Source organism: Sturnus vulgaris, chromosome 3 (genome assembly GCF_052056855.1).
Source record: "Sturnus vulgaris isolate bStuVul1 chromosome 3, bStuVul1.hap1, whole genome shotgun sequence".
Taxonomy (NCBI): domain Eukaryota; kingdom Metazoa; phylum Chordata; class Aves; order Passeriformes; family Sturnidae; genus Sturnus; species Sturnus vulgaris.
The window spans coordinates 188,885-195,798 of NC_142245.1; the positions used below are offsets into that span (position 1 = coordinate 188,885).

At 40.6% G+C, this 6,914-nt stretch overlaps 1 long non-coding RNA gene across 1 annotated transcript in view; it reads left to right on the forward strand.

Annotated features, from left to right (window-relative positions):
- The window catches only part of LOC148224125 (uncharacterized), a 36,067-nt gene extending 34,218 nt beyond the window's left edge, over positions 1–1,849 (forward strand). The window contains exons 3-4 of the long non-coding RNA XR_015802828.1: positions 245–500; positions 1,465–1,849. This is a non-coding gene — a long non-coding RNA (uncharacterized LOC148224125). The remainder of the gene's footprint in view (positions 1–244; positions 501–1,464) is intronic.
- Positions 1,850–6,914: the final 5,065 nt, after the last annotated feature.

The window sequence follows — 6,914 nt, forward strand, 5'->3', positions numbered from 1 at the left end:
GCTCACTTTTTGAATCCATTTGTGCTTAACAAATTAAACATGCTGCTGAGTGGTGCATGTGTACTGAATATTTGTCCATATAATGTTCATTTAGGTGACAAAGTCAACTAACTTTATTCTATATATTCTTATCTTTTTCCTTTTGCCTTAAGAAGGCCTCACAGGTATACAGTTGGTTCTGATCTTGTTCCCTGCTTATTTGAAGTTATTGTTAATAATTTTACTCCTATTCTTGATGTTGCAGCATCACTTTGCTTTGAGAAAGTATTTTTGGAGTCCAGCAGCCAGAAGTGAGCAAGAGGGAGCAGAGGAAAGCAAAAGGAAAATCTCCCTTATTCATGCAAGGAGCAAAATCCACCACCAATCAACAAGTCCCACCTGCAGGCATTTCTCCATCTCCTTCCTCAAGCTTCATTTCATGGCCCTCTGTCTACTGATTGCTACCAGACTGCAGCAGCCACTTGAGAGAGTGTGAACTTCCCACTGTGCCAGGGAAATTGGTAGGTTGCTCAGGTTTGTTATGAGGAGATGCTGTGGAGAAAATTAGGAATGACACCAACTTTGCCTCAAAAAACACAAAGAAAACAAGCTATATCTGTTACATTAAACACCTTCATTCTGTAAACCACTGAAAAGAATAAGTTAATAAATACAAGAAAGGAGGTCAATTAACACTTTGACAAGATTTGTTTCCACAATAAACTGTCTCCAGCAAATAGCCAGGGAAGGGTTCCAAATACTTGATTGTCTGGACCTGTGAGTTTGGATAAAACATAAAGCAGAAGTGGAGAAACCAATGGGCAACAACTTTTGAGCTGTGCTGGGAAATAGTGTTTATTGCTCCAAGCAAGGCAGGCTGTACCAAGAGGACCATCCAGATGTGTCCCCAGAGAAGCTGTGTAAAGGAATATGTACAGTTGCCATGATGTCATTCCCTGCTTGCTTTTTCCTGCAACAGGGAATAAATGGCTATAGGAAGTACAGGGCAATAACTTGGTTTTGACACTAAGCAATGCCATGTAACTCAACATGGATCTCTCTATGATAACTTTTGACTTCTAAACATTCATTGACATAAAAAATGCTATATTTTACTTTTTTTTCTTTAAAGAAAAGGAGATGCCCCTGACTCAGCTGTCTGTTAACTTGAAGGGTTGCACAAATACCTCCTGGAAGACAGGAGAGAAAGAAAGAATCATAGAATATCCTGAGTTGGAAGGGATCCACAAGGGTGATCAAGTCCAACTCCTGGCTCTGTGCAGGGAGCAAGCCCAAAACCCCACCATAGGCCTGAGAGTATTGTCCAAAACTTCTGAAAATCTGTCAGACTTAGTGCTGTGAACAGTTCCCTGGGGAGCCTCTTTCAGACAATCTCTGAGTGAAAAACCTTTTCCTGATTTTTGAACCAAACATCACCTGGCTCAGTTTCAGGCCATTCACTTGAGTCCTGTCATTGGTCCCTAGGAAGAAGAGTTCAATGCCCCTCCTCTTCCCCTTCTGTGAAAGGTGTAGACTGCAATGATGTCTCCTGTCAGTCTCCTCCAGGCTGAAGAAGTGACCTCAGCTGCTCCTCATACAGCTTCTCTTCAAGACCTTTCACCACCCTTGTACACCTCCTTTGGATGCTCAAAAGATTTTAACAGCTCAGCTTTCATTTTCTTTCATTATGAAGGGCATATCCTATATTCTTGATGACAAAACCGTATGTGCAAATGTCAAAAAGGAGAAAGTAGAACACTGACTCCAGAAAATGCAGTTTTCCCCTCAGCTTCTGTCTTTTTCTTGTAGCTTTGTTGCTGAAGAAAGGTTAAGCACAGTACGTGGTAATAAAAGTCACTCAAAACCTTGGGCCAGGTGTATCATCATCTGTCTGTTCAAGGTATTTCAACGTTTGTTTTGGTCATGGACTCACATCAGTCGATGAAAAAAAAAAAGCCTTGATTGGGCTGGCAGAGATAAGAGGCAGAAAAGGAGGAACAAGAGGAGAAAGGGCAGGCAGGTGAGCAACAGGACCACAATCATCCCACAAATTGACTTCAAATATTGAAATGTATTCAAGGGCGCTGACTTACAGCAATTTACACTTGTTTGTAGGGGATATTTTGAAGCACCATCCATTAGCAGCACAGACAGCATCTGCAATTAGGATACAGAGGTGGCCAATCTGGTACCACAGGGTGAATTTCAAAAATAAAATCAACACCCTATTGAACAAGGACAGATTTGTGTGGCCACAAAGGAATCTTTACCCTGTTCTTTTCTCTTTTTTTCTTAATCACTCCATGAAAATAGTGAATATCTTATTTCATTCACAGATATATCTTTTTATCCCCACTGTGAGGGCCCAAATTCATTAATCCCAACAGCCTTTTCTGTCCTTGTGCTGCTTTGTCTTGTCATTACAATACCACTGCCAATTTACTCTTTCAATTCCCAAAGCTGTATGTCTTGAAAAAAACTGTCATAACTTTGGGAGGAGGCACAAGTCAGAGCCATCTGAGAAAAGTCTGTTAATCCCTTCTTTCTCCAGAGATAAATCCACAGAAATTGAACTGCGTTGCCACCTGCACTTCTCCCTCTATTTTGGTGCAGGGCTTACAGAAATACTGTCAATAATAACACAATTAGAACGCATATTTGCTGCCAGATCCTCAGCTCTCCTGACAGCAGTTTGCCAGTGTGGACACTGAAGGGCATCTCTAGAATCAGATTTGACACGTTCATAGTGGTATCTCCTGAAAGCTCTGGGAAAGCTCTGGACAACTTTTCCAGGATGCTCTACAGACACTATCAACTCAGTAGAGATGTCTCTATGAAGAGGAGCCACAGAAGATGAGTATTTGATGAGAATTTTGAAGTAAAAATACTCTCCCATATTTTCATTTAAAAAAAAAAATCTTAAAACAGTATCAAATGTGATCGTCATAAAAGTTAGAGAGGGAAGTTAGGAAAGAGAGAACATCACAAAGACATTCTGTACAGGTAACCAAATAGTATATCTTGTGAAGAAGAAGAGTGTTTAAAATAAAACCCAGTTCTGTATTTTGTGTAATACAGAGCAGGTGTTTGCAGTATGATTGGGCTAAAGGAAAAAAGGGAAGTTTAAGTAAATTTGCAGGTGGGTGCAGCAGACTTTTTTAGGAGCAAGAGCTGCTATTCAAGGTCAGTGATAAATAACTCCTGTCTGGAAGGTAACAGAGAAAATATGCAGGACTGGAGGTAAAATTCAATTTTGGACAGAAGGTAACACGTCAAGCCCATATGGGTATTAAATGATGGTAAGAACAAGGACTATGTTTGTCCATCACCCCTGGGGAGAAAAAGATTGGAGAAAAAATGTCAAAGCCAAGATGTCTCTTTGTACTGTAAAAGCCTCCATTCTAGACCCTCTGCCATCCAATCTTTGTTTTGGCAGAAGAGGACCAGGACTCATTGTGAAAAAAATTTCCTATGTGATTAATCTCTCCAGAGAGTCAATTGTTCATCTACTGAATATGCGAGAGCCTGAAGGGGCAGGGAGGTCTTCAGGATGAGAGGAAGATTTATCGCTTAAAGGCAAGCATTACCCTGAAGATGGCGTAAGGACATGAGACATTAGTGCAAGGAAAGAAAAGTTGAAATATATGTGAAAACAAAGGTTTTAGAAGGATTGGGAAGATCAAGAAGAGAAGAAAAAGTGAAAAACGCAGTTCTGGAGGAGATGATGAGGCATAAATGGCTGTGAGAGGATAGGAGGCTCCAGTGAGTGGATCAGATGCTCATGACAGAAAAGTAAGAACAGCCAAAACAAGTGATGAGAGGGCAGCTTAGATCCTCAAAGGACACCAGGCTATTCACTGGAGGATTGAGATGCTTGGACCAAAGGATACAGTCAGAAAAGTGTTGAAAAGGGCCAGAAAGGAAGTAGAGAAGAAGTCAAAGGGCAAAGAAAAATGACACACAGTATGGTGCTGGTGGAGACCAAAGGGTGATGTGTTTCATGTGGAGGGAATTGCCACCAAAGCAAGGAGTGGCAAATTTTAATATACCAATGTACAACTTAGATGGGGAAAGGGCAATGCCACAAGTCTTGGATTTACTCTCTTCTGGTCCTCTGTTTTCCCAAGCAGCCATGACACATTATCCAGGAGGCTTGACATTACTGCACTCTTTATGGCCATTGCAATGAAAAACTGCTGGAGTTTTTAAAAAGCTGTCCTGCCATCATCCTGCAATGAGACATTGTAAAAGTGTTGATTTTCTGTCTGCTAATTTTATCCAGGCTTAATTAAAAGCAACCAGAGAGAGCAAGAGACCCAGAGAGAAGACGAGAGGGAGGAAAAATAAAACTATTTGGCTTCACATTCCAGGGACCCAAGCACAATTTGACAACTAATTGAGGCTCAAGAGAGATTTTTAAATTTTTTTTCTTTCCAAATTATATGTACTGCGTTTATAATTATAGAGATTCAGATCCTTGGCATTGTCATTTCCAGCAAGTCTCATTACATGTCTTGCAGCAAGTACATGGCTGTTAATACTAATTCCATAATGACAGTGGAGCAGTGAAGTCAAATTAAATAGTTCCTCAGTTAATCATTAAAATTAAAATTAAAATCTCTGTGGATACTGGATCTTCTAATATTTCCATGCAATGCCATTTTGGGTAATAAATGAGATGTCAAAAGGGGCTTTTTAATGTGTTATCATCCCATAGAGGCCAATAAGGCTACCTCAGTCCTGGCTCAGAAATGTTGGAGTGGGCTGTGAAAGCCAGTTCCTTTCTGTGATACTTCACTGGGCAAAATCTATTTTGACATATCCATGAGATACTGAAAGGTCAAAGATGGTGAAGCAAATACAAGATAGCCAGAGCACGTGGCATGTGTTCCAGTTTGGAGACAAATTTAGGAGAAAAATGGTCTGAAATGAGTGTTTTCTCCAAAGAACAGGGCTTCAGTAATCCCCTTTTTCTACCAATGAAAGAAATTAATACCAGTGGGTGAAAGTGAAAAAATCCCAACTGTTTATTAACAAAACAAGGTGCCTGCACAGCACAGAAAAAATGATTGAATAAATGCTAGATATTGAACTTTCAGAACCTTACCCCTGCCCCCACCTGCAGCAGAACAAAAAATTAAAAATGCCTGGGGAGGAAAACACACTGGCTGCTGTGTGGTGGGGAAGGCAAAATGATGGACTTCCCTTTGTCTCAGGGAAGGGAAAAAGGAGTTCATGAAGTGACTCAGGACAAACAGATGGGAACCTCTTGAACCTCTGGCATTGGACAGCAGGCAAAGCTGGTGGATTTTGGTGTCCTTTCTCTTGTTGGTTCAGCTTTTCTCAAGGTCTTGGCCTGGTCAGAGCAGCCCCTCTGCTGGTCTCCTGCAGGTCCTGATTAACCCTCTCAGTAACTGTCTGATTTTGGACCAAAACCAAGCCAAACAGTTGAAGAGAAAAAAAAAACAGAAGCCACCGAAAGGATTGGCTGTGCAGCCTCCAAGCCAGGGAAAGGAAAAAAGGAAACTTCTTGCTAAAGTTAGGAAAAAACCTAATCTAGCGAAGCAACAATCAATCATCTGGTCAGCACTTTGTCAGTCGTTGAACAAAGCCCATGCTGGGGCTCCCAGGCTCTGCCTCTCAGCCAGAGCCACCTCAAAGCTGCAGCTGTCAGATTTTTTTTTTAATTTTTTTTTTTTCCTCATTCTTGAATAGAATGGTTTTCCCTACAAGATAAATGCTTTGGCATGACTTAGAGATTGAAGCCACCTCAGAACCTAGGCACGGACATTTGGAATGGTTCAGTAAAGTGAAATGATCTTATCAGCTTAATGAGGGAATTCTTACTCATGAAGGCTTTCACCAAAAAAGAAACTGAAAATAGGTATTTTATCATTGAAGAAACTGGATGGGCAACAATAAAAATGAAAATTTTGCTCTTCTTTATGAGTAGATGACTGGTGGGAGATTACAGATTTTAAAAAATAATCACCATCATCTCTTTTCAAATGTTGATTCTTACAAGCTGCAGACAAGTTTTCTTAAATAATGGGCTCAAAATCTTTGCTGCTTTCTAGAAGAAAACCACTGTGCTAAATGACTGCTCATTTAATAAGTACTCTGCCTTTTAGTTTGGTTGCTTCTATATGAGCTCCTGAATTTAATACCATTGCCTTGATAAGGAATAACGAAGGAAGGGACAGAGAAAAAACAGAGTGATGTAAATGTGGGAAGAGATGGGATGGAGTTGAGCCTAAAGCATACAATAAACTGGAACCCAGGCAGTGAATTACCAGGACTGCTGGAAAGGTGAGCAGAGGAAGGTAGTGTCAGGAAAGACCCAGGCAAATTGGCAGCTGTCAAATATGAGAGGGTCCTGGGAAATAAAGAATAAGGAGGTTGTATATCCCATGACTCCAAAAATCCAGGATCTCCTTCAGCATGTCCAGCTCCAGGTGTCTGATATCAGGATTGCTCTGCCTTCAGCATCAACAGTGCCAAGGTTTCTCCTCTGGACTCTGAAGCTGATAATCTCTCGACTAAATTGCATATCCTCAGACACCTTGACTCCATAACAAAATCTGGAAGAAAACATCTGTCATTGTTCAATGTATATTGGATTACACGCTTGTCTCTGAAGGATCCGTATCAATTCAGGCCATCCAAATGGTATGTCTTGTTGAATCTGATGTCCTTTGCACAGAAGATAGTAGGAGAGATAAAATTCAATTAATATAATTGATCCAAACTGGAACTCCAAATAATTTTTTAATGCTTTGACAGAAATTTCTGTAGGAGCAGATGAATCAGTTTCTAGTCTGAGGATGAATATCTTTGTAATGAGATATGTGGTGAAGCCTTTGGGGTTGAGAGAAAATCCCCCTACTCAAAGCTCTCACTGGGTAAGGCTCCACAAGGCTTTGACCTCAAACAAT